The sequence below is a fragment of the Crinia signifera genome, chromosome 7, assembly GCF_055691185.1.
Source record: "Crinia signifera chromosome 7, ASM5569118v1, whole genome shotgun sequence".
NCBI lineage: Eukaryota > Metazoa > Chordata > Amphibia > Anura > Myobatrachidae > Crinia > Crinia signifera.
In genome coordinates, this window is record NC_139223.1 from 92,890,129 (window position 1) to 92,918,059 (window position 27,931).

General features: G+C 42.4%; 1 protein-coding gene and 2 pseudogenes across 1 annotated transcript in view; 2 read left to right on the plus strand and 1 right to left on the minus strand.

The window, feature by feature from the left end:
- The window catches only part of TMEFF2 (transmembrane protein with EGF like and two follistatin like domains 2), a 697,773-nt gene that overhangs the window by 408,018 nt on the left and 261,824 nt on the right, over positions 1 to 27,931 (minus strand). The gene's annotated exons all lie outside the window — the stretch shown is intronic.
- On the plus strand, positions 2,717 to 2,835 carry LOC146025333 (5S ribosomal RNA; annotated as a pseudogene).
- Positions 4,786 to 6,025, plus strand: LOC146020421 (BTB/POZ domain-containing protein 2 pseudogene; annotated as a pseudogene).

Here is a 27,931-nt window from a genome sequence, read left to right on the forward strand (position 1 = left end):
ATATATATATATATATATATATATATATATATATGTATATATATATATGTATATATATATATATATATATATATATATATATATATATGCAGGGTACAAATAAGCGGCACTCGGAGACTAACGTACTGGTGAAGAGGTGGAAGTTTTATTCCATGTGCCCAAAAGAAAACGTTTCGGAGCTCGGGGGCCCCGTCGTCAGTTCAGGGAGGGCACCGGAGCAAGGATTCCCTGGCTTACAGTTTCTAAGACCAGAGTGCCGGTCATATTGGATTATATATATATATATATATATATATATATATATACTCTCCTTGTCGGCGGCGGCACTCAGGGACTCAAACTGTGACAGCTTCAGTGATACATTTATTCGTTCACTGAAGCTGTCACAGTTTGAGTCCCTGAGTGCCGCCGCCGACAAGGAGAGTATAGTAGTGGGGCATCCACCACGGAGGGCACCAGGGCAAGACACCCCTAGCAAGGGGCAACAGAGTGCCGGGAGAGTGAGAGTGTATATATATATATATATATATATATATATATATATATATATTAGGGATGTGCACCAGCCACTTTTCGTGTTTTAGGTTCTGATTATATTCAGGTTTTGGGTTCTACTGGGTTTTGCCAAAACACCCCCTCAACGTTTTGGTTTTTGGGTTCTGATTTTTTTTTTTTAAAGCATAAAAAACACTAAACTGACAGAATTTTGTTTTTTTTTCTCCTACGCTATTATTAACCTCAATAGCATTTATCTCCACTCATTTCCAGTCTATCCTGAACACCTCACAATATTGTTTTTAGGCCAAAAGTTTGCACCGAAGTAAATGGATAACTATGATAAGCGACACAAGTGGGCGGCACAAACACTAGACTGATACAGCACACTTAATAGCACCCCTGGACTGATATGGCACACTTAGCATCAGCCCTGGACTGATATGGCACACTTAGCATAACCCCAGAACTAATACAGCACACTTGGCAGCACCCCATGAATTATACGGCAGACTTTGCTTACCCCAGGAATTATATGGCACAGATGGTGGCACCCCTGACCTGATACAGCACACATGACGATACAGATGGTATTATACGGCACAGATGGCAGAACCCCTGGACTGACACAGCACACATGGAATTTTTACGGCACACATAGTGACACTCCTTCAGTAAAAAGAGTTATTCTTTTATTTAAAAAAATGGCAGCACCCCTGGATTGATACAGCAGACTTAGCAGCACCCCATAAATTATACAGCACACTTGGCTCATTCCTGGACTGATACGGCACACTTAGCATCACCCCTGGACTGTAACGGCACACTTAGCAGCACTCCATGAATTATACAGCAGACTTTGCAGCAACCCATGAATTATATGACACACTTGGCTCACCCCAGGAATTATGCGTCACACATGCGGGCATCCCTGACCTGATACAGCGCACATGGAATTAAACGGCACAGATGGTGGCACCCCTGGAATTATACGGCACACATGGGGGCACCCATAGAATTATATGGCACACATGTGGGCACCCCTGGACTGATATGGGACACATGGGGGCACCCCTGGACTGATACGTGACACATGAGGGCACACCTGGACTGATACAACAGTACACATGCGGGCACCCCTGGACTTGCACAGCACACATGCGGGCACCCCTGGATGGATACAGTACACATGCAGGCACCCCTGGACTGATGCAGCACACACATGCGGGCACCTGGGCTTACACTGGGCACTATAACTATAACTGAATTTACTTTGACTTTTTCTCCAACTATCTGGTTTTTTTTCTATTTTTGTCCAACCAGACTGCAATATCAGTGTGACACTACAAACACCCGTGTCTACACTAACCGTGTCAACCAGTATAAACAGCGCTGATCATTCAAACTTATAGTGTGACACAGTGCTGATTATTCAAACTCACTGAGTGACAAGCAAACCTCATTATTATTGTATCCATGGTGTGTTATACCATTCAATATTTAGCAGATGTGCAACTTTGTATCCACATCCACCGTTGTACCCAAACAGACACAGTATTCTTCTTTCCCAGCAATTAAGCAACATTGTGTCAATCAACACAAAGTCAATGTACTCTCTGCTATAATCTTTGTCTCATCTGCCTCTAGCAAGCTAGCCTAGAAGTCACCACACTGGACGACAGTCTTTCTAACACCCAGGAGCAACCAATCCATGAGTTCACCAATCTTATACCCATAGATTGTCTCTCTGTGTCAACATCTCAGCCTGTGTAGACCAAAAATCTTTCCAGTCACATAACAGAACTAGCACCATCATTCTGCCTTGCAGCAGCAATCACTTGTCTTGTGCCACAAGAGCCGAGTGTCACCCAGCATACCCAATCCACCGTATATGATAATTTGGATAATTTGCCCAATACTCTTAATCACATATATACGGTTTTGAGATTCTGTGTATGTATTATAATTTCTTTTTCCCTTCCTTTTTCTTATAGTCTGCCTTTCCCAACCTCTTGGGTTTACATCTTAACCTGCGCAGACTATACTTTTCCCAGTCACACAATTGAACAAGCACCATTGTTCTACCGTGCAGTAACACATTTTTTTCCTCCCCTTTTTTTCTTAGTCTGCCTTCCCCAACCCCCGGGGTCATAAGTGATGCGCCATATCTATCTGTAGTCAAACAGTTCAATTGATTGAAGTGCACCGAATTAACCCAATATATTGCCACCATACCCCACTGGACTGCCCAAACCCTCCCCGAACTTTGAAGCCAAGCAGTGGAGGGCCAGGACAGTACCCAGGTGGGAGACCCCTGGGGAAGACCAGGTGTGGCAATATAAACACAAGGGAGGTGAACAACTACTTCAAATCCATTTCTGTATATATGACTGCCAGAGAGAGTTTTCATCAATTATATACAAATCATTTTTTGAGGCCTTTTTTGTTTGGTAAACCATCCGTGGTATACCCATTGTGCAATCCCAGCACAAGATTTCATATTATCCTTATAGGGAACTGAATCATTTATCTGCCTATGATCACTGGTAAATCGTACCTTTGACAAATCAGTGCATGAATGATAAATTAACGTGTGATACAAATATTCCTTGACAATTATAGTTCAAGGTTCACACTACATTCTAAACCATTTTTAATAAAAATTCATTTTTTTTCCATCACAATGTGCCACTTATTTTAACAATGAGTCTTCAATAAAAGTTACGTTTTAAAAACTACCATCTACTGTATCTAAATTTAAAAAGGAGTGCGCCCACAAAGCGTTTTTTTTCTTTCTTTGTCAGTCCCCTTCTGACAAAAAAACCCCAGTGTATAAGCATTGATCTCAAACGCTGGGCGCACCTCCAACCTCACAACTACCAGAAACTCTTTTTCTAAAGTAGTTTATATTAGTTGGTTTTATTAATTTATTAATTAGGAAATCTTTAGTCTGTGCGGATCTACACCCCTTTTTTGTTCATGTCCAGCACAGCGCCACACAGCTCATAGCAGCTGCCAGCCAGTCACAATAGCCCCGCGGACTCCACGGTCACGGGGATGCGCTGATTAAGTGTGGCGCCGGGGGTCTGCGGGACGATCATGCTCTAACCTGCTGCTGGGGTCCCTCTGTTTGCAGCAGCTGCCGCCGGGACCCGCAGATGCTATTTATCTCTTGTCTGCGGTCCCGGGTGGCTCTCCTCCTGTTAGGCTTAATGAAAATGACCCACAAAAAATGGCCACCCCCTAACAGCAGACCGTTTTTGAGGCGGCGAACAGAGGGGGTAAGAAGTGGGGTTGGGGGCTTTATTGTAAGGGAGTGCAAAATTTTATGGCGGGGGGGGGGGGGCAGAAAATAGTTACGCCACTGACACTGCCAACATCGCTGAGAAAGGAGCTGAGACTGAGCAAAATGGCGTCTCCTCACACTTAGCTCCTGGATGCCACAAAAAAGCTAGTGGCCATGGAGGTGACTGTGAAATCCCTTGAGAGGCTGACAGTGACTTCAGCAGCACCTTGGCAGGTGGTGCTGGCAGCAGCTATGTAGTGGGGAAATCAGATACACAACGGAATCATGCTGAGCTCAGATTTTAGTACCAGTTGCCTGCAAGATTCAGAGGGAGATAGTGGGGGGCCCTTAATGTGTTGGGGGCCCAGAGGATGACCACCCCTTGTATCCGGCCATGCACCTTGTAAATTCTAGCAGTCCTGCTAGAAGCATCATATGCACCAGATATCATTGACTGCTGGCATGTTATACAATCTGTCTAATTGGAACATATCAGAACAGAGGAAGTGATCTCTAAGATCCAGTAAATTGGCGGGAACTGAGAGCCCTTTGCCTTATCCTCTATTGTATTCACCACAGTACATACCACCTTGGAAACGATTTTCTATGGAGACAGAACTGAACTGACCTGAACTGTGCAATAAGGATGTGGTAAATATATCCTCTCAGCTGCTATACCTCTATGCTAAAAACTGTCGCAACTAACCTCTGAGCTGCTTACACCAAAACTATTGCATTAACCCTTGAGCCACCTGTACTTCTACAAACTGTGCTATACCCTTCTGCTATAAACCATCCAGCTATTAAGGAACTTTATACTATTTGCTACTAACCATCCAAGAGCCTCATATCATTTTAATATAACATCTGACAGGAGATATGCTTAAATAAACATTTTAAACAAGCTTACTAACAGCCCGGTACTATTTGTAAACAGCGCCGGGGAACCTCCACCCCCGTCCGCCTTATCCTGCTCCCGCCCACCGGAGCCTCCCCCATCCAAGATGGTGGCAGGTGGGAGCGGCGGCTTGTCGTTCCCCAGGGTAGAGGGCAGCACCGCTCCCAGCAACCGCAGCGGATCGTCGGCCACGTCCTACAACTATAGCGGCGGAGCCGCGCCCTCATCTCCCAGGAACCAGGCAGCATCCGTGGTCCACTCGGCCGGGGCCTCCCCCCAGCGGCCCCGCCTCCGCCCCCCCCCCCTGCGGGCGCTGGCCTCCTGCACTGGGAGCCCGTGTATAACTGGCAGGCCACCAAGACCACGGTGCGGGAGCACTTCACCTTCCTCTTCAACAACGAGGTGCTGAGCGACGTGCACTTCCTGGTGGGGAAGGGGCTGGGCAGCCAGTGGATCCCCGCACACAGGTTTGTTTTGGCAGTTGGAAGTGCAGTCTTCGATGCCATGTTTAATGGTGGCATGGACACAACCTCCACAGAAATTGAATTGCCAGATGTTGAACCTGCTGCTTTTCTTGCTTTGCTAAAGTTCCTGTATTCTGACAAGGTCCAGATTGGGCCAGAGACAGTCATGACTACTCTGTACACAGCGAAGAAGTATGCAGTGCTAGCCTTGGAAGCACATTGGGGCAGATGTATTAAGCTTTAACAAGAGATAAATGCAAGGGTGATAAGGAGAGATAAATGTCCAGCCAATCACCTGCTAACTGTTATGTTACAGGCTGTGTTTGAAAAAAGTCAGGAAGAAGCTGATTGGCTGGACGTTTATCTCTCTTTATCACCCTTGCATTTATCTCCTGTTAAGGCTTAATACATCTGCCCCATTGTGTGGAGTTTCTTAAGAAGAACCTAAGGGCTGATAATGCATTCATGTTACTTACTCGGGCTCGCCTCTTTGATGAACCTCAGCTTGCAAGTCTCTGCTTGGAAAATATAGATAAAAACAGTTCTAATGCCCTAAATGCAGAAGGATTCACTGACATTTATTTGGATACCTTGGTTGCAGTGTTGGAACGGGACACATTGGGGATCCGTGAGATTAGATTGTTTAATGCAGTGGTACGCTGGTCTGAGGCTGAGTGCCAGAGGCAGCAACAACCAATTACCTCCAAAAACAAACAGAAATCACTTGGCAAGGCATTGTCTCTTATCCGTTTCCCACTTATGACTATTGAAAAGCTTACTAACAGCATTGGGAAAAATCTGATTAATATAGTCTCTACTAATAGTTCAAGAAATTCAGCTACCTATTGCATTTGGTCACTTATTCTTTGTATCTCAATGTGAATGTCACTTTAATGTTTCCATGTGCTCTGTTTGTTTATGTATACATGTGGATTTTATATGTGATTTTATTATTGTTTAATGTATATGTAAAACCCAATATTTCCTTTTTTTTAGCGCAGTGTCTTTTTGTTTTTTTCTACATATCAGAACTGGCTAGTGTGGTACATTATTTCAACATTCAAAATGTCAACATGGATGTCATAATGGATTAAAAATGGGTATAAAGATATGTATTTACATTAAGTGCAAATTATAGCCTTATTCTTACTATTAAATGCTAATCAGTTTACACCTGTGTATTAGATAAATAAGGTACAATTTATTATTTATCTGAAACACGGGTGTAAACTGATTAGCATTTAATAGTAAAGGGGTGCACATACGCGCTCCCACATCATCACTGCCAGCCGCCACTCATCTGCTGGTATTAGCAGTAGATGAGTGACAGCAAGGATGGCTTTCCATAGTGTTCTGCGTGGCAGGGGGAGAAACACCTAGTGTGTATGCACTGAGCATTTTAAGCCCAGCTATTTTCCCCATCATCGTGCATCATACACTCTGGGCATAATCGCCCAGTGTGTATGGACCTTTAGTTAAAACACCAGTTATGAACACCCCTCTATTTATTAGCAGTACACCTGACTTCACAAATTACACACAGAAAGAGACAGTCCTAAAATAAGCTCTGATAAAATGATATCATATATAACATAATGTTAATTTTCTTTAGCATTTAAATAAACAAAACTTTGAAGCACAGCATGTCCTAGCCAAATGGAAAAAAATCCCATAGTTATGATTAGATTACTTTGCAATAGCTAGAATTGCTCAGAAAGTATAATATTATTTGTACAGCTACTGCTATAGGTCATAACAATTATAGCTTTCGAACAACAAGTAATAGCATTCACATTATATAGCAACAATAGTGGATGTGGGACCTCAATTGAATGAGAACATCCAGAAATCCTAGCTCAAAGATCAGATTGAGATATCAAACCAGAACTAGAGATTCTGTTTGTCCTATTAAACCACTTTAAAGGCTTTTAATATCATGAGCTTGCCGATTTTAGACGTCTTTCTTAAAGCAACTGACAATCAGTACGTCAAACTGCAAATAATAGACTTAATGCAATTGTCAGGCCTGAAAAATATGTGACTGCAGGAAACAGTTCTGTTTCCTGCTGGAAATTTAACAGCTAAGGTTGTAGAAAATTGTCATTGTCAGCACAGGTGCACAATATAAAACATTTTATGATAAACCACCCACTTTTGTTGCATGTTGATTTTGCCATGAAATTAATTACTGCTTTTAGAAAAATTGAAAAGTAAGTCAACACCCTAATTTAGAAGGTGTGAATTTACCATGTCTACAATCTTATGCCATTGCAGCAAATTATCGTTATGCAGTTGACTGGATAAATAATTTGGATAACTTTGCTGATACAGCTTGGGAGCAAACCTTTAGCACTGATGTTCCATTGGTTAGTGTTTTACATATGCTCCCCTCTTCTTTTCCACCTAATTTAACACATAATCTTTCAATACACACTACATTCCTGGCTTGGTGCCAAGCTAGATCTCAAATGAAGGTAGTAGTAGTAGTAGTAGTAGTACGTTTATTTATAAGGCGCCGCAAAGTGTCCGCAGCGCCGTACATAGCAAACAAAAAAAAAAAAAATTACAAGGTAACGTACAGGGTGTGTTGAAAGATACAGTATAAATAGGGGTATAGCTGGTAGAACTAAAATCAGGGTACTTATTTTGTATCTGGGCTTCCGATTTAGAAATCGGATCGGATCGCATCGCATCGCATCGCATCGCATGCGACCAAATCGTATGCGATGCGATGGTCAAGATTTTTCCATAGGATTCAATGTTAAAATGGTCTGAGTCCATTTTAACATAGAATTCAATGGGAAAAAGGGGTCCTTTTCCTTTCCCCACTATCCAAGTGGGCATGGAGTTGGATATAAACCTGTGGCGAGCGTAGCGAGCCACCGAGCCCGAAGCGTGGCGAGCGTAGCGAGCCCCGCGAGGGGACACAGAATACTTTTTAAGAAATATGCGTCCCATCGCGGGGCTCGCTTCGCTCGCCACGCTTCGGGCTCGGTGGCTCGCTGCGCTCGCCACGCTATATAAAATCAACTCTATGCCCACTTGGATAGTGGGGAAATGAACAGGACCTTCTTAACATTGAATCCTATGCAAAATCGCATCGAATCGCATCGCATCGAATCGCATCGCATCTGATTGTATGCCTTAAGGTAAGGCATACAATCACAAAATCGGCAGCCCAGATACTACATAAGTACCAAAATCAGCATCAGTTCAGAAGTAGGTGTCAAAATTGTCAAGGAGACTGAAGATGAAGTAGAGGAAGGGAAGAACAGGACAGGAGCACAGGTGAGGTAATGAGGTAGGGTGAGTACGTGAGGAAGGAGGGCCCTGCTCATAAGAGTTAACATACTAAAAATAGGTGGGTGGACGAACGAAATACAATAGGATAAGTAGGAACGGAGGGGAACGGAGGCAGGATAGGAGGATCAAAAGAGGTTAGGAGGAGGGATAGGCTAGTCGAAAAAAGTGGGTTTTGAGGGAGCGCTTGAAGGAGGTAAGGGAATCAGATAGCCTGATGGGTGGCGGGAGGTTGTTCCAGTGCAGGGGGGCAGCGCGAGAGAAATCTTGGACACGGGAGTGGGAGGAGGTGATTAGGTGAGAGGTCAGTCGGCGGTCAGCGATGGAGCGAAGAGGACGGGAGGGAGTGTGGATAGAGATCAGTGAAGAGAGGTAGGGAGCTGTGGAGGAGGAGAGAGCCTTGTAGGTGGTGGTGAGGAGTTTAAAGAGAACTCGGAAAGGAATGGGGAGCCAGTGAAGAGATAAACAGAGGGGGGAGGCGGAGGTAGAGCGGCAGGAGAGGAAGATGAGCCTAGCAGCAGCGTTAAGAATGGATTGGAGAGGTGCGAGGCGGGTGAGAGGTAGCCCAGAGAGAAGGATGTTGCAGTAGTCAAGGCGGGAGATGACAAGAGAGTGAATGAGAATTTTGGTCGCTTCAGTGGAGAGGAATGGTCTGATGCGTGATATGTTGCGTAGGTGAAAGCGGCAAGACTGTGAGAGAGCACGAATGTGGGGGGTGAAAGAGAGGGAGGAGTCAATGATGACACCGAGGCAGCGCGTTTGGTCGGTGGACGTGATCTCGGTTTCACCAATGCTGATGGAGATAGTAGGAGGTATCACTGATTGTTATCCTACAGTATTTCTTCCCATAAGCCACAGCCCTGGATTTACTGCAGGCTTTCTATATCGTGTTTTAACAACATGGACTCTTCATGGACTTCGATATATTTATCAAATAATAGATCTATCAAATATGACTATTTATTCCCACAATGCCTTACAAGAAAAGTACCCCCAACTTCAGATCCTGTTATTTGTTTATTTTCAAGTACGCAGTTACATCACTGCTCTATTATCCCAACTTCCTAGCTTGCCTGAGGGTTGTGCTTTGGATGATGTGCCGTCTTGTTGCTCTACCATGGTGTTTTCTACCTCTATCTATTCCTATATACGATGTGTACTACATTTTGATACAGAGAAATCTTGGATTGCCAAATGGCACTCCACGTTTATAACAGTGCCCATGGCCATTATGCTCAAGTCTTTTGTTACATTAAATAAACTATTCATTTTGGCATGCATTATAAATTGTTGCATCACGCTTATTTCATACCTAAATTGAGATTCCTTATTGGTGCTTCCTCAGACACCAATTGTTTCATATGCAAACAACCAGAGGCAAATTTGATGCGTTGCATGCGGTCTTGTGAGGAAAGACAAAAATGTTGGTCTTTAGTTTACGATTATATTCACTCCTCTTTAGGAATACATTTTGTGATGACCCCTGAATGGGCCTTGTGGAATATCATTTCATCTAATTTCCCTCACCCTCCCAAAGGTACAAGGTACTACCAAAACTTGCAGCTGCTCCTGAAAAAATACATCACATCGCAATGGATTTCCTCAGATATGTTTTTATTGAGCCTTTTACAAACCAGAGTGTCCTATTTGTGGACTGGCTGGAAATGTCAATTAATAAGGATAAGGGGGCGGTTAAATTCTTTTCAATATGGCTTTCATATATTCATATGTTACCACCTGAAGTTAAGGAAACTCTTCGATCAGCAGTCCATCTGACAGCTTGGTATAATACAGAACATAACCTCTGGCACCCCTTTTAATTTATTTTCACTATAAAACACTGTGGGTGAGATTTAATAGGATGAGAGATTCAGAAAGTGAGAGATTTGGTAAGAAAATCTCCAGGTTTTTTTAAAGCGGCAATCATTTACACTGCAACATCAGACTGGTTTTGCAGTGTAAATGATTGCCGCTTTAAAAAAAACTGGAGATTTCTTACCAAATCTCTCACTTTCTGAATCTCTCATAGGATGCAGTTTAAATCTCGGCGGTCGGGATCCCGGCGTTCAGAATCCCGACGCCGAAATCCCGACCGCCGAAATCCCGACAGTTTCTCCCTCCAGGGGTGTCCACGACACCCCTGGAAGGAGAATAAATTAGCGTGCCGAGCGTAGCGAGGCACCGGGCCTGCTGCGTGGCAAGCGTAGCGTGCCCGCAAGGGGGGGGGGGGGGCGATTCCTTGTCGGGATTTCGGCGGTCGGGATTCCGGCGTCGGGATTTTGAACGCCGGGATCCCGACCGCCGGGATTTCATACTGAATCCTCTCTCATCCTATTAAATCTCACCCTATGGGCCTTGTTTTGGTTCACTCCTTCTGGCTAATTCTTTCTTAGATGGACAAAAGAGAGAGTTAGATTTAGGTGGGGTTTTACTTTGAAGTAAGATCTATATTGCAGTGTAAAAATAAAGCAGTCATTATTTTCCCTGCACAGAACAAAATAACTCACCCAAATCTAAATCTCTCTGTACATTTTACATCTGCCCCGTGCAGTGCACATGGTTTTGTCCATCTAAGAAGGAATTTGCCAGAAGGAGTGAACCAGAATAAGGCCCTATGTGCGACACACATTGGCCTTTTATGCCTATTATGTTAGTTTGCTTACATTGTTTTTTTTGTTTTTGTTATACTGTATAATTTTTGTGTATGATTTCACTGAGTTATTCTATCCATTGCCTGTATAAGTTTAATGTAAATTGCAAGCATACAATAAAATTATTTAAAAAATGTGAAAACTCTCCCAAAATGTCTCACTTTCTGATTCTCACATCCTATTACATTTGGCCCCTGTTGTACATTTAAGACTATACCTAGTGCACCTTTACACAGAGGGAGAGAAAGTTCCTTTTAGGTTCACACATCCCTTGTCCCTTTTTATCTTTCTAAATATGAGTTTTGTTTTGGTGTGACATTAACATTTAAACATTTAAGAAGAAGAAGGAGCTGTGGTGAAGTGGCCAATGTGTTTCATGTTTTGTGGTCCTGCCCTCTTCTTTGCAATATTTTGTAAAGGGGTCCAGAAGCAAATAATTACTCCTTGGCAGAATCATGCTGCACTGCAGGTGAGACAAAGTTAAAATGTACGTTGAGAATTTTAATGAGAGAGGGGTGTGTCGAAGCTCCCCCCCCCCCCCCCCCGGCGTCATATTCCAAATTTAGAACGCCATCATCCCGCTGACGGATCCTTGCAATTCTCGATCTCTATATAAGTCCCAGTGATCTGTGCCATCTTCATTGTGGCTGTTGATTTCAGACAGCATGGACACGTTCTGTGGGGGTTTTGGCATAGGACATCTACAGTGTCTAGGCCTACAATCATATGGTCGACCACTAATGGTCGACAGTCACAAGGTTGACAGGGTCAAAAGGTCAACAAGGTCTAAATGTCGACTTTGAAAAAAGGTTAACAGGGTCCAAAGGTCAACAGTCAAAAGGTTGATAGGGTCAAAAGGTTGACATGGTTAAAAGGTCGACATAAAAAAGGTTGACATGGAAAAAGGTCAACATGAGTTTTTAATGTTTTTAGGGTGTCTATGTCGACATAGGTCAACATGGACACTGTCTAAGTGTACCGTGTCCCCTGCTTCGGGCTCGGTGCCTCGCTTCACTATTTTATTCTCCCTCCACACCCTAGTGGATGGTAGGGCATGAAATACCTCCTGTCGGCACATGTCGGCTAAAAATTTTGTAAAAAAAAAATGCATGTAGACCTTTTAACCATGTCGACCTTTTGACCATCTCGACCTTTAAACCCTGTTGACTTTTTGACTGTCGACCTTTAGACTCTGTCGACCTATTGCCTGTCGAATATTAGTGGTCGACCAGATGACTGTCTATCTGGAGTCATTCTATGATCAGTCCAGATACCGCTGTGGGGGCTGCTGTGACAAAGGGCAGTGTGACAATGGGAAGTGTGACACAGAGATGCTGTGACAAGGAGCAGTGTGACAAGTGGCTGCTGTGATAAGAGGCAGTGTGACAAGGGGCTGCTGTGACAAGAGGCTGCTGTGAGAAGGGGCTACTGTGGCAAGCGGCTGCTGACAAGGGGCAGTGAGACTGCTGTAACAAGGGGCTGCTGTGACAAGGGACTGTGTGTGACAAGGGGCTGCTAACAAGGGGCTCACAAGGGGCTGATAATACATCTAAGGGGCTGCTTTATTATTTTTTAAATATTACATGTAAAAAGATTTTCTTTTTTTTACTGAAGGGGTACTGCCAAGTGTGCCATATAATTCATGGGGTGATGCCAAGGGTGCCATGTAATTCATGGTGTGATGCAAGTTGTGCCGTATAATTCATGGGGTGCTGCCAAGTGTACTATGGGGGACTACTTCTATGGAGGACTACTGGAGGCTCCTTTATTTAAAATAATAATAATAATTAAAAGAAAAAGTACTGTAGTTTTGTTTTGTACTGCAACAGTGCTGCCAATTGTGCTGTATAATTCATGGAGTGCTGTATAATTCATGGGGTGCTGCAAATTGTGCCATATAATTCATGGGTGCTGCCATTTGTACTGTATAATTCCAGGGGTGCTGACAAGTCTGCTGTATAATGCCACACATTGATGGGGGGAGGGATCTTGCCTATGTAGAGCCAGTTTGTGCAGGGAGAAATTGTTGTCAGTCTCGGTCACTGAAATGATTGGTTTGTTAAAGTGCGCAATTCCATCTTGCACCTCTTTCCTTTGCATTATGGCCCTTATCCTGGTTGACTCGCTCAGGTGCAAATTTGCACCCTTGCGAGTCATCCAGGACCCGCCCGATGAATGGTGCTATGCCCGCCCACATTTGCTTGCCGGGTTCATTCTTCTGACATGAGAATGGTTGTTTTAGATAAACAACCATTTGCTTGCCAGTGGGATCCTCCCCCATCTTTCAATGGTCACCGACCAGGGAATGATGGGAAAGGCACGCGCATATGTATGGGTGGTCCAGACCACTCATACATAAGAACAAAGAAATGCAGTGATATCGGCGGGCAGCTGACATCCGGTTATGTCAGCTGCCTGCCCCTTGCACGTCCATCATGACCGCATTACCATATGTACACCCAGCATTTTCTTGGAAACGCCCATGAAACGCTGGGTGTATGCATATGCTAATGCCCCTGGCCAGCACTCCACGCCCCTCTCCACTCGACGCCCTCCAAAAGGAGATCCAATTCCAAAACCAAACACAAAATCTGAAAAGTGTCCGGTGCATATCTCTACTGGTAATGAATTATTGCATATACAGGTGCGCAGTTCTGCTTTACTCCCATCTCATAATCAAACCCTTTCTCTGCAATGTTTGCTATACAGTAGCTCCCTTAATGAATGATAACTTCTGTTAGGTCTCTGTCAGTATTGTAACTGATTCTAGGCAGAATCCACAAATTGACAGTTTTCGATATGAAAATGAGTAAACCAATATGGTGCTGGCCCTGCTCCTTTTAATCCATCCGTAATGGTATACTTATCCTAGTAGGTCAGTATAAGCATTGCATTTATACTCATTACTATGTAAACATTTACAAATGCTTATAACATGGATTTGTTTACATTTTATGCTGTATAATATGTTGTATAATTTAATTTACTATAACAGCACTGTTCCAATGCCAAGTAAGAAGTCACATAATATTTATACCATTACAGTATATCGTCATTAGAAACTGCAAACTACAGTCAACTAGAGGAGTTTGTGTTTGCTGATAGAGATGTGTTCACTTCAGGTCGCTTAGTACTGTGCAAAGTGCAATGCAGGCTTTCTTTGTGCTTTTCCTCCTACTATACATAACGATGGATTGCTGGATTTTATAGATCTCCCTTTGACTACCCTTCTGAGAAGAGCAACTCTAATCCTGCTAAAACCTATGTCCCAGTGATAGGTAACAGGACAAAACTGTACTATAGCAATTCATCAGGACTTCAGAGCTCATAATAACATATGTGGAATCTTGGTGTTGTCCTGCATAGTGGCTTGACACTTAAACATCAGGTTTCAGCTACAGTACAACCAACTCATCCCTGTTTCATCTTTGGAACATAGCCAGAATCCAGCATATAAAGCCCCATACACATTAATGATCGCCGCTGATATTGGTGGCGGGTACACAGCAGGGGGGGGGGTCACACGCAAATTCATACACACTTGCCAATGCCGGGCACGAGAGGGGTGATGGCTGCTGCATGACTGTCATTAAGAAGGACTCCCTCGTCTGAATAGAATATGTAGCATAATGCCGAGGCTGCTGCAGTGCTCTCTACCTTGGTCTCCCAACAAAAGAATTGCACTGCTTTCAGCTTGTACAAAATACAGCTGCTAGGCTATAAAACAACTAGCCCAGTTGTACCAGTCACCCAACACCCATATACTGCCTTAACTGGCTGTCTGTAAAAACATTTTTTTCAAGATTGGCTTACTGACTTTCAAAGCCCTAAAATGACTAGTATCAAAAGTACACAAAGCTCATGATTCCTTACTGTCCCACTCGATTACTCTGATCTGTAGAAAGACTATTGGCATTACCTATGATCTCTCTGAAGTTATCTGGGGAGTTTTCAGAATTGTGGCTACAAATCTATGGAATTCCCTTTCCTGCACAATTCGAAAAGCCTTTATTTTAGAATCCTTCATGATCTGTTTACTCCTGCATTTCACCAAATGTATCTTCTGAAGCTTATTTTTGTTTTGTATTGTAAAGGCAAATGTAGTACTCATGGCACTCATTCAATATTAATCATCAGTGAATACTGGAAAATATAAACTCAGTTACTAACACTAGGGGCGGCACCTATTATAGGCAGCAGCCAGGCTGCCTGTGACCAGACTGATTGACCTCCTGACCAGGCAGCAGTATGGCTGAGCGGGCAGTGGCAAGTGCATGGCTGAGCATGCAGCAGCACAGCCCAGCAGGCAGCAGCAGCATCATGGCTGAGGGGGCAGCAGTGAGTGACGACCATCACTGCCCCACATTACTCTCCGCTGCTTTATTTTTACACTGCAATATAGATATCAGTTTGAAGTACAAACCCCACCCAAATCTAACTCTCACTGCACATGGTACTGTTAGGGCCAGAGAGAGAACCGACAGCCTGCCCCCTGACTCTGTTTCCCCCAAACTGTGGTCCGTGGACACGTGCTTAAAACTAGGCTTCGCCTTTAATAGCCGCGCTCGAAGGAGCTGGTTATGCCGGCTCCAACCCCGATGCCGCCAGGTCTTCACGGGAGACAACGTGTCCACGGAGGCAATTGGACCGCAAGAGGAGGACTAACTAAACCCAAGAAATAGGCAGGCTGGGACCCCCCTGTGGGGACCCAATGCAGATGCAACAATGCACAATGATGTTAAATAAAGAAATATTAATGCAACAATGCACAGCGGTTGTAAAAATAGAAATATAAATGCAACAATGCAACAGGATGGAAAAATAGCCAAATGCAAATTCTACTAGAAGATACTGCATGGTGAACTGCTGACTTATCTGCCGCAACGCTGGAGCACACTGAGATGACACAAGGACAGCAGGACCAGACAGGACCGACAGGAAGGATGCTCAGGAACCAGGAACACTTCAAGGAACTGGCATGCAGAACAAGAAGCTTTAACCGGCATCTGTTCCCAGCACACGCCGGCTATTTATTCATAATACGCACCCCACCAGCTGATGACGTCAGCCGCTGTGGAGGGAGCAAGTTTGGGCCGTTGCATAGCAACGCCTGACACTTCTCTCTGTGAATGTCCGGCAGAAGCCAGAAATCATGGCGTCACCCGCTGCGTCCAGCAGCTCTGGCACTGTCCGTGACAGCGGTGCCCCCGGAGCCTGCAGACATACGGCGGCACCTAACAGGTACAGGTAACAGGTACACCTGCAGTGCACATGGGTTTGTCCAGTAAAGAAAGAATTTGCTTTTGTGAATGAACCGGAATCAGGGCCATGATTTTGTCCATAAAAGATGAGGTTTGCTTTTGCAAACCAACATGAATCACCCCTAGAGTTTAATACAGGCATCCTCTACAAACAATTAACATTTTCCCAAGATAATTTGGTGTAAATTGTAAATGTATAATTCTTATGTGTTTAGCTACCTCAATTCTATTCCAACCTCCTTGCTTATTTTCAGAGAAAACATCTTCTAGATATTATGAAAACCTAATTAAAAACAGTCTAAATAAATGTATGCTTGCAGGGAGCTTCTGTAGTCAGTTTACACAAATATATATATATATATATATATATATATATATATATATATATATATATATTAAAAACTGAAAACTGTTAATGAATGCTGTCTTATGCAAATAAAGAAGTGTCATGTTTTATATTTATGTAAATATAAAAAAATAATGGCAAAATGAATCAAGGATCCTCCAGACAAAAGATTATCCAAAGTCATGTATTATTCATAAGCGTGCAGTGAAGACATTTTAATTGCGTTTTTATATTGTGGGTGAATTTGCCAAAAACAAGGACTAATACTTTTGGTGTCTTGAATATAGAAAAATTTTTGAATTACATTTGGAAGTAAAAGTAGAAACATATGTATATCAGTACTGTGGCTGTTATGAAATTGCAACAGTTACATAAAGCTGAATATGCAAACACAAAAGCAAACTGCTCTAGTACAGTACAAGCAGTGGCAAACGCAGGATTTTTAGATGTGGGTTTCCCCAAAAGTTATCCAAAATCTCCTAATGGAGTAAGTATGCGACTCTGGGGTAGCCATAACAACCCCGTAAATTGGTGTTTTTATCCATTGGATACTGTATGGAATACAGTATTGATATTTAACAGCAGAGATGGTCTATAGTATAGGCTGTTTCAAACATTTAAATAAGATAAGTGGTCAGGAAAAGGTTAAACATATAATAAATAAGCTCTGCCCTGTCCGATATATCGGACGATCGGTCGGAAATCGGACAATCGGCCCAAAAAAATTGTTCTAGTGTGTGGGGGCCTTTACACTGCATGATGTGGTGGCAGCTCTTTTGATCAGATTATATACCAGCTATTGCTGTCACAATTTTAAGGCATTTGCCAAGAGGATGGGGGGTTCCAGGCACCGGTCCTATGGCAGATTCAATTTTGCCATCTGTGTGTCATATCAATTGTAGGTACCCAAGTACCTCTCTGTGTAACCACTTTCACCAGCACACCCACTACACTCCCAAAACAGGCATATAAAATCAACCATCTCTGTTCATGCACCAAGGCATGTTCCTATCAGAACACTTACTACATGTTCAATACACTTCTCACTGAGTGCACCTGTGACTTTGCATTGGCAGAAAAAGCACACATGCACAATAGCAACAAGTCATTGCACTGCGCCCTACAGTGGCAGTCCGTACACCTATGAATCAGGCCCATTGTCTCTGCATAAAGGTATTAATTAGACTGTTAATCTATAAAATGGAGAGTAATAAAATAAAAGTAGTTCATAAGCAATTTATTCATAGAGGATACTTGGGAAATTACCAGAGGCAATTGCAATTGATTAACATGGATAGTATGAGTAACAAAATTTTAATCCAAATGACTGCCATACATAAGGGTTATTATTAAGGGGAAAAAATACTTTCTATGTAAAGATACTGCCATGCTATTGCTGAATTGTAAAGATCACAGCAGTTTCTACTTCATACTGCTGCAGTCCTCCTTTCTCCATCATCAACTGGAGTGTCGAAGGTTCTCTGAAAAAAAAAAGGTTTTATGTAAATAAAGATTTTCTCATTCTATATCACACTTCCATCTCCACTCAGTAGCGCATGCAGGGGGGGTTTCTGAGTATCCAGAAACCCCCCCCCAGGAGTCTAAGGACCCTAGGCTGAAAGCTGAGGGTCCCCTCTTTCCATAGGTATAAGAATTTAAAAAATCGGCCCATGGGAACCGGAAATATCTGACTTCAAAGCAGTGGTCCCCATCCAAGCCTATTAATTGCTGTTCTTAGTGAGATATTTCAGGTTCTGTCTGACTTAGAGGGAATATTTCAAAAGCTGGGACTCTCCCCCTTTGATGAACACTAGTAGCTTGTCTCTACTCTTCCCAGAACCAGAGATATCAGCCTTCCAGCAGCCTGTTACTGCTCCAGCTCCACACACCTGGTATGTAGTTTTATATACTCATTGGCAGATTGCTTTGCCTCCTGAACTCTGATCCCCTAGTCCCCAATACCATTTGGTAGGTGGGATTCTCTAGTTTTTAATTCCATTAAATTCTAAGAAATCTATTTCCGGGAACTGGAGATATCTGCAGTCAAGCAAGCTGCCCTCCCACCAGAAAATTATGAATAATAAGCCCACTCCACTATACACCCATCTGCATATTAAACATCCTCTACCACCCTGGAAGTTATGTATCAGGGCCCCTTCATTCAGCCCAATGCCCTCTTCTCCCACTCCATCTCCCACCATCTGTGCAGTAAAGGGGTAATTAGTGGAAATTACTGATCCAGGCCCTACATCCTGAGCGGTTGATATAATACATCCTACCACCCGTGGAACATCAAAGCTTCCCCCACCCCTAACGCTGGAGGATTGGTACGGGCCCCAATACATTGCTATGCCCAGGGGTCTACACTGTTGTTGACACTGTATGTTTATATAAGTATGTATATGTATATGTGTGTGTGTGTGTGTATATATATATATATATATATATATATATATATATATATATATATATACACATGTTTACACATTTTTTAAATTATTATTTATATACATTTGGTCTATCTATAATACTTTAACTGACCCGGCATATACTGGGTAACCTTAGTGTCCACCTCCGTTGCTTTGCTCCGCCCCTCTGGAAACCCCCTTCTGAAAATCCTGCGTTTGCCCCTGCCACTGTGTGACTATGTGACATGACATTCATTTTGACTTTTTCCAGTCTATCCTGAACACCTCACAATGTAGTTTTTAGGCCAAAAGGTTCCAACGAGATAGTTGGATGACTATGCTAAGCGACACAAGTGGATGGCACAAACATGTGGCCCATCTAGGAGTGGCACTATAGCAGCAAACAGGATGACAAAGTAGTTTGAAAAACTAGGCCCCAAAGAGCACATAATGCCAAAAAAAAGAGGGGGGAGGAAGAGGGCTTAGATTGTCGTGTGAAGCTGAACCACTAGTTATAAACATACTGTAGGCTAGGGCCTTATCCGTTTCTTGCCACTACATGTCGTAAATTACATATTGGCAAGCTTAAATGTTTCTCAAACAATTTTCATTTATTTTTCTTCATGTCACTGAACTTTGGCATTTTGGATTTTACATGCCCTGTACGATGACATTTCGGCATCAGCCTTGGCAGACGACGTTATAGCATTTCATGTTCTATGTCATGACTAGAGATGAGCGCTGGGGCAGAAGATTTGGATTTGGATTAGTCGCCAGGATTTGGATTTGGCTTTGTCAAACAGCGGTGAAAGGCTTTGGATTTTTTTTCAAAAATGGTTAAAAAACACCCAAATCGTGTAATTTTAGCGTTTTTTTTGTCCCAAGAGTAATATTAACCTCAATAACATTAATTTCCAGCCCTTTCCAGACAATTTTGACCAATTTACAGCTCACAATACTGTTTCCATCCAATTTAGGCCAAGGTCTGCAGCAAGCTGGCTGGTTATTAACACATGCAACTTCTGACAGTATCAGTATGTGTATTGGGGTGCAGTACACACAACCAATAAAGATGAGCAAAATTGTTTTTATTTAATTTTATTTTTAATGCACAGCTTGTATAACGCTGTGTGGAGGCCGAATAATCACACACATAACTTCTGACAGTATACTATGGGTGCATTCCACACAAAGAATAATGAAGAGAAAAATGTACTTTGATTATTTTTAGTTTAATATCTTAATTTATTTTTAATGCGCAGCTTGTATAATGCTTTGTGAAGGCAGAGCAATCACACGCAGAATTTCTGACACTATATTTTGGGTGCAGCACACACAAACAATGAATAAAGAAGAGAAAATTGATTTAAAATGTTTTACTTTTGGGGTGCAGTACACACTAAAAAAATAAAGAAAAGCAATTTTTTTTTAATATTGTATTTTTTTTATGGACGGGGTTTGTATAACATTGCGTGGCCGTGGAGGCAGAAAAATCACACACAGAACTTGTTTTGACAGTAGTATATGGTGTATTGGATTGCAGTGCAGCACATCACACAACACAATGAAAAAAAAAAATGAAAAGCTGACAGCCTGCCTGTGTACTGTACCCAACTACACTGACTGACAGCCTGCCTAGTATAAGATATAAGTATATAACCCAGCACAAACCCCTCTGCACTGCACTGCACAACACCCCTCTGCACTGCACAAACCCCTCTGCACAGCACAAACCCCTCTGCACTGCACAAGCACAACACCCTCTGCACTGCACCTCTCTGCACAATGCCTAAACCCCTGAACTGCAGAGCTGTGCACAGCTTGTGGAACCGTGACTGTAAAATGGCGCAGAATTCTCGGGACGGCGAGCCTTTAAAGACTCGGAGTCTCAAAAGAATTCGACAACAGATTGCCGTGTTTGGCCCGAACTCGGGTTTCCGAACAAAGCCGGAAGCGTCGAGCCGGCTGAGTTTGGAGAGGTTCGGATTCCGGAGAATCAAGACCGCTCATCTCTAGTCATAACTAGTGGCAGAAGCTTTGGCACTAGGAGGAAGTAGTTTGTGTTCTTTCACTATTTTATCCTCCACAATTTGGTGCTCCATTAACTTTCTGGAGTATCACTGCAGTATCACTGGACTGGACTGGAATGAACTGCAGCAATATCACTGGACTTTAATGGCAGTATCACTTTATTTTAATGGCAGTACCACTGGACTTTAATGGCAGTATCACTAGACTTTAACTGCAGTACCACTGTACTTAAATGGCAGTACCACTGGACTTTAATGGCAGTACCACTGGACTGGATTTATGCATCAGTATCACTGGACTGGACTTTAACTGAAGTATTACTGGACTTTAACTGCTGTATCACTAGACATTAACGGCAGTACCACTGGACTGGACTTATATAGCACTATAACTGGACTGGAACTGCAGCAATATCACTGGACTGGAACTGCAGCAGCATCACTGGACTGGAATTTAACGGCAGTATCACTGGACAGGATTTATACAGCACTATCACTGGACTTTAAAGGCAGTATCTCTGGACTGTATTTATACAGCAGGTTCACTGGACTGGACTTATGCAGCAGTCCAGCAGGACTGGACTTTAACAACAGCAAAATCACTGGACTGGGCTCAGCTGGACACAACACCACAGCACAGCACACCCTTCCTCTCCCCTTTCCTAAGCTGGAGTGAGAAATGGCGCCAGCCGCCCACATATATATAGGGTTATGATCTCACGAGATCCGATGGCGGGATCTCGCGAGGTCCCAAGACCCACTTTCTGAGCCTGGGCATAAATCCCAAACAGGCTCGGAAAGTGGTTTCGGGTTAGGCGTGTACAGATTCCACTAATTCGAATGCGTTCATCCCTAATTTTAGGTGACTTTAAAAATCAGGGGCTTTTACATCTGGTGATTCCCTCCTTCCTGTGTGCTGCCCGGACACAGGTGAGGGGGGTCGGTGTGAGTCGGAGGTGGTCAGTGCGAGGTGAAGTGGGTCGTGTTAAGAAGCCCATAGGCTTCTATGGGGTATCGCCAGCTTTTGCTGGCGATACCCCCCACAGCGATGCGTGTAAAAATGCGGTAAAAACCCAAATAACTGAGTTTTTACCGCTTTTCTGTTTTAGAGGATCTCCCCCTGTGTTTGAAACATTACAGTTAGGGGCTTATCTAAATACTAAATCTGGTGCTTTATGTTTCTCTATTTTATCACTCCTCAAAGCTTAGTTCAGTGCATCTATCCCTTTGTATGTTTTTTTTTTTAATCTTTTTATTGAAAATGTTTCCATATACAACAAGTATGGGAAATAATCTACTATGCATGAATGTTTGATATGATTGAACAGGACCCAAAAACAATGTGTAATTACAAAAACATCTCAAATATGATCGATTTAAAGTAGACATGTAAATAGCGCATGCGATAAATGAAGTATCCAGAAAATTTCAAAAGAAAGTCCAACCTTTCGCAGCATATCTTATAGAACATTTGTTAATTATTGACATATACACATATACACATAGGCATAAGGGGGAGGAAGAGTATTAGGGAGGAGCAGGGGCGAATTTAGGGGTCAGGCCGCCCCTAGGCACAACATTTTTGTCCCCCCCTATTTAGCCCACCTCAATATTTTTTTAAGCACTCTGGACTGTTCACTGTACGGAGGATCCGGAGGGAGGGAGGCACTTATTAGTACAGTGATTAGTTGCAGTATCTCCATCAGTCTCTCTCACACTGTGACTGACTGAGCGCAGGAAGAATCTGCGCACCGCTCAGCTGCTGGATACACAGCAGCCAATAGACTGTGTGTGTGTGTAGAGTAGCCAGTGGGCGGGCGCCGGCAGAAGTGAGTCTGAGCCATTTCCGGACGTGCAGGGGGACCGTCGGACCCAGCCACTAAGCGGTGATGTAATTTGCATGGCACAGCGGGTGGGCAGTGGCGGGTGACGAGTGGCGCTGCCGCCTACACATGATAATTCATGTCTGCGGCGCTCGTCACTCGCCACTGCCCACCTGCTGTGCCATGCTGCTATTTAACAGAATGTCAGCCTGCCTGCCGCCCTTAATTGGTGCCGCCCTGAGGACGGTGCCTCACGGGCCTAGGCACAAATCCGGCCCTGGGGAGGAGTGAAGGGTGGGGGGGGACTAGTGAAATGACTGGCAAGGACAAATATGCGAACAGTCAGATAATAGATATTTGTATTTAAAAATCCATACAGCAGAGCATACAATACCAGATGGCTTGTGTTTGGGGCTTGCTATCGAGGTCTAACATTCACAATAAGAAACTTCCCAAATTATTAAAATTTTACTTGAGATGTGAAAATCTGCTCATATGAGATTGTACTTTGCATTTGTGTTTTCTGCCCATTTGTTTGTACTACACAGTTTTGTAATTGCAAGCATTTAGCAAGAAATTTACATATTTTTAACTGCTGGAATGATCATTTTTGGGTTTAAAAAATATCAGCTGCTTTTTACTACTGAGTGAAGCTGAGTCGCTGATACCATCTGTTCTCTATTGTACATGTAATATATATCATCCTTTTTTTAAATGTTTTGTTTTCCTATTAACATTTACACTATATTCTCTGAATTTAAAAGTTACGTTCATTTCAATCAAGAGTGAAATGATAGTGGCATATGTCATGGTAAAATCCATTACATTATATAAAAAGAATGAAATGCTTATCATGATTACTGTTAACTTATTTTTGAGACACACAGATGGTCAGGTACTGTGTAACAAGACGGCAAATTATAAAAGGTCCATTAGATAACATGGACACAGAAATCCCCAGCTGCTCTCTCTGAAATTTGCTTGACTTGATTTTTTTTAAATTAAAATTCATGGTGACAATGTTTTCCTTACTGGTTTCCCATCAATGGAAGGACAGAAAAAATGAAAACTCTGCTGACACCCTGAAGATCTTATAAAAAAATTGATCTTATCAAAAAATATTTGCAAGAATAAATAGTGAGAAAATGCCATGACCTGTTTTATGCAATGTGTGCTCCTTATTGCTTTCAGCTACAGCATTCTCCTGAAATGTGTAGAGGGAGAACACAATTATATATGACTTGCAAACTTTAAATAGTGCAAAACATAAAACGAAAAAAAAAATATATAATCTATAAATAAATAAATATGCCCCCAATATTAATGTCAGCATACTGTCATTTATATAGTGTTCATTCTAGCACCCTGCTCATTGTAAAATCCTTGTATTTCCTCCTTCCTGCCTGGGGTGTTGCTTCCTGACTGTTGTAGAAACACCACAGCAGAGAGTGACACCCCAGACCGGAAGGAGGAACTACAAGGATTGTTAATCTGGCCCTGAATCTATTAGTGCTTGTTTTGAACCCAGTTGTAAAAATATATAACAAATGTTATTACATTTAGTAGAATGCATGCATTGTAACCAATTTACCTTGATGGCTGGCATCATCTATATCCATTGTGACATTTTCTGAAGGGACAGGACAAATTATTCTGAAAACCATACTTCCTTGAAAAAGACCCTAGCATAGGGTTGAAATGAGTTGGAGCTGCTTCCAAACCATTCGGGAGAGATCATGCTGCCGGACCTGGATGCCCTTTTTGAATGACAGTGCCCGGGACTGCTTTTCATTTAGCGTTTCACGAGAACTTTTCACATCAAGTTCTCCACCATTTCTGGTAACTCTTCTTTCCCATTGGGGATCCCCAGTATTATCTGTGTTTTTATCCAATTATGTTAAAACACTTTTTTTATAAAATCACTACTGGGGACATGACACATTTCTGGCACTAAATATGTGCAATAAAATGATTGCTTGGCATTCAAGATCAGTTCCGGAGATAATAAACAAACTTTGTTCATGTTTTGAAACCTTGTTTCATGCAGAAATAAAATATATTTCTGCATTTCATGAGTTTCATGTGTTTGTACAACATAAATACAAGATATAGGTTTCGAGTAGGTGGTGAGAATACTGCGCCACAGACCTGTTATTCTGGTTACAGCAGCTGGGTGTACGGGTACACTTCTTAATACCCGATAGATGTGAGTATAGACAGGTGGGGATGGGACACCCTGCGCTTTGTAACCAACATGGAAAATGTATAAATAAAAATAAATATAAAGGATAAAAGTGCCTTACACAGAATTTGGTAAAACAAAGAGTGATAGTTTATTAAATCTAGAATCTATGTATCCTCGTTGTTTTACTACAATGGATGTGATAGACCCAATGCCAGCTACTATGGTTCATCCTGGTGGCTGGTTTATATTTTTGTGCACCTTTGGCAAATGGTAGAACACTGGTATTATTGGATTAGATGGTAGTAGATGGTCATATTCGTGTTTTTTCAGTATTCCTTTTTCTAAACCCATCTTCATCTCCATCTTACAATAATTTTTTTATATTAGTTTATAGGCATTTATATACCATTTTAATGTTAACCTATTTAATTTTACTACTCTATATACACAATAAAAAAAAAATAATTCCAGTACATATGCAAAGATACTATTATATATATATATATATATATATATATATATATATATATATATATATATATATATAAATGTATAGTTCCAGTGTAGGTCACCAGAGAGGGCACTCACCACCAATAGCAGGTAAAAAAGTTGATTTATTTGACAGAAGTCAGCATAAATTTGTCGACGTTTCGACCCCGGAGGGCCTTTTTCAAGACAGAGAAAAAGCGATGCAGTGTGTCACCAGTAGAAGACCAGGAGTACACTGATCAGCTCCAGAAACCCATATATACCTTAGCCAATCAATTAGAATTAGACATCTAGCCAATTATGTTCAAGCATGTCGTCACCAGGGGGGTGGCTTCATTACTATAGTAAACACCTATGGTCACATTAAGTACACAAACGCCCAGGAGTAAATTTACAACATTATCGCCAGGGAATCTGTATAGTCATCGGAAAAACAATATGTATAATTACCAGTGAGGCAAACGGCAGCGTGCCGTATCATGTGTGTGCAGAGTCCCCGCTCTGCTCAGTCTCTCCGGCTGTGTTTACCGGAAGCAGGAAGTGCGCGCGTCATCTGCGCTCCACTGACACTCAGAACCCGGAAGTATGCGGGTCAAATGCGCTCCAGCGCTGTTATATGGATAAATCAATGACTATTATAGCGGTGTCAGTAGATTGAATAAAAAACGTAAAGTGCATGCAGAGTTTGTTGTTGTATGTCCACCAGACCTAGTTACCATGAGGCAAACAATCTCTTGCTGCTGCACCCAGGGTGGTCACATGTGGTATCAACACAGAATCATACAGTGTACATGCTGTGTGTCGACTACCTGTCAACAGTGGTAAACTCCATTCCAGGTTAAATCTGGCTCAAAACCGGGTCCATACTATTGTACCTAGCGGTACCCGGGAGCCCAGCTAATTATCACCCTTGGATACCACGGACATTGTTCATGTCGACACAATCTGTAATGGACCAATCTTACACGCCATCCTCAGGCGTGATATGAATTCTATGCTACCAACTGGGACAGACTGTGTTAACTTTAGTGACCAAAGGAATAATATAAATAAACTTTATACCAAAGTATGAAAAAATATAAAAAGATGAACAGTAGAAAAATTGAATGAAAAAAAGGGCTAGCATGGTGGCTACAAAATTATCTAAGTTACGCCAATATATATGGGTTTCAGGCTGATTAAATTCAACAGACATAAAAATATATATTAAAAGATGCGGGGTATGCCTATGCGAATATATCCCAAGGTCAAAACCTGGGGCATAGTCACATCTGCAAAACCACGCACCACATCACTGGTTACCGACACCCTGATACACATCAGATTTAGACCAAAAGAGGGTTATTGCAAAAATATATTAAATGAGTTATTCTCATTCAAACCAAAAGGGTGAATAGTATTCAGGTTAAATATCCATCGTGCTTCCTTTCTTTTCAGAATTAATTCCCTATTGCCACCTCGGGGTGGTTTAGGGACATAATCAATTAACATGCAGCGTAGGGTGGAGACTTGGTGTTTCTCGATCATGAAGTGTCTGGCCACTGGTTTATCAGTTTTACCCGTAGACAGTGCAGTACGTATCGAAAGTCTGTGGTTCGCCATTCTCTCGCGAAAATTACGAGTGGTCAAACCAATGTAATATAATCCACATGGACATGTGAGAAGATATATTACATAGTCCATAGTGCACGTGAGCTTATGCTGAATTTTTATCTTTTTCCCTGAATGGGGGTGAGGGAATGTTGGTCCCGTCAACATAGAGCTGCAAGTTGTGCATGATGGGCATCTGAAGCAACCAAGCTTTGTATTTCTCAGCCAGGATTCATTAGCAGCTGGTGGTTGTGCCAACGGCCGCATTAGTAATTGTTTAATGTTAGGACTTCTCCGGTAGGCACACATAGGCGGTGGTGAGTGTTCCAGTTTGAGTGATCGGTCAGATTTCAGAATAGGCCAGAATTTTTTGATCATCTGAGTAGATTTTTTTGACGTGTGATCAAACGTGCTCACAAATGTCATGCGATCTTCACGTTTTTTCTCCACTGTTTCCTTATTGATGTTCGTGTGTCTTATCATAGCCTTTTCCAGGCAGCGCTCAATGCAGGTGGTAGAGTACCCTCTCTGAAGAAAACGTTGTCGCATTTCATCAATTTGGAATGATGTCTTCTGCGGGCATGTGTTTATTCTTAACACCCTTAGAAATTGTGACACTGGGAGACTTTCTTTCAAATTTGCTGGGTGTTGGCTGGTCGCTTGTAATAGGGTGTTGCGGTCAGTACTTTTCTTATATAATGTAGC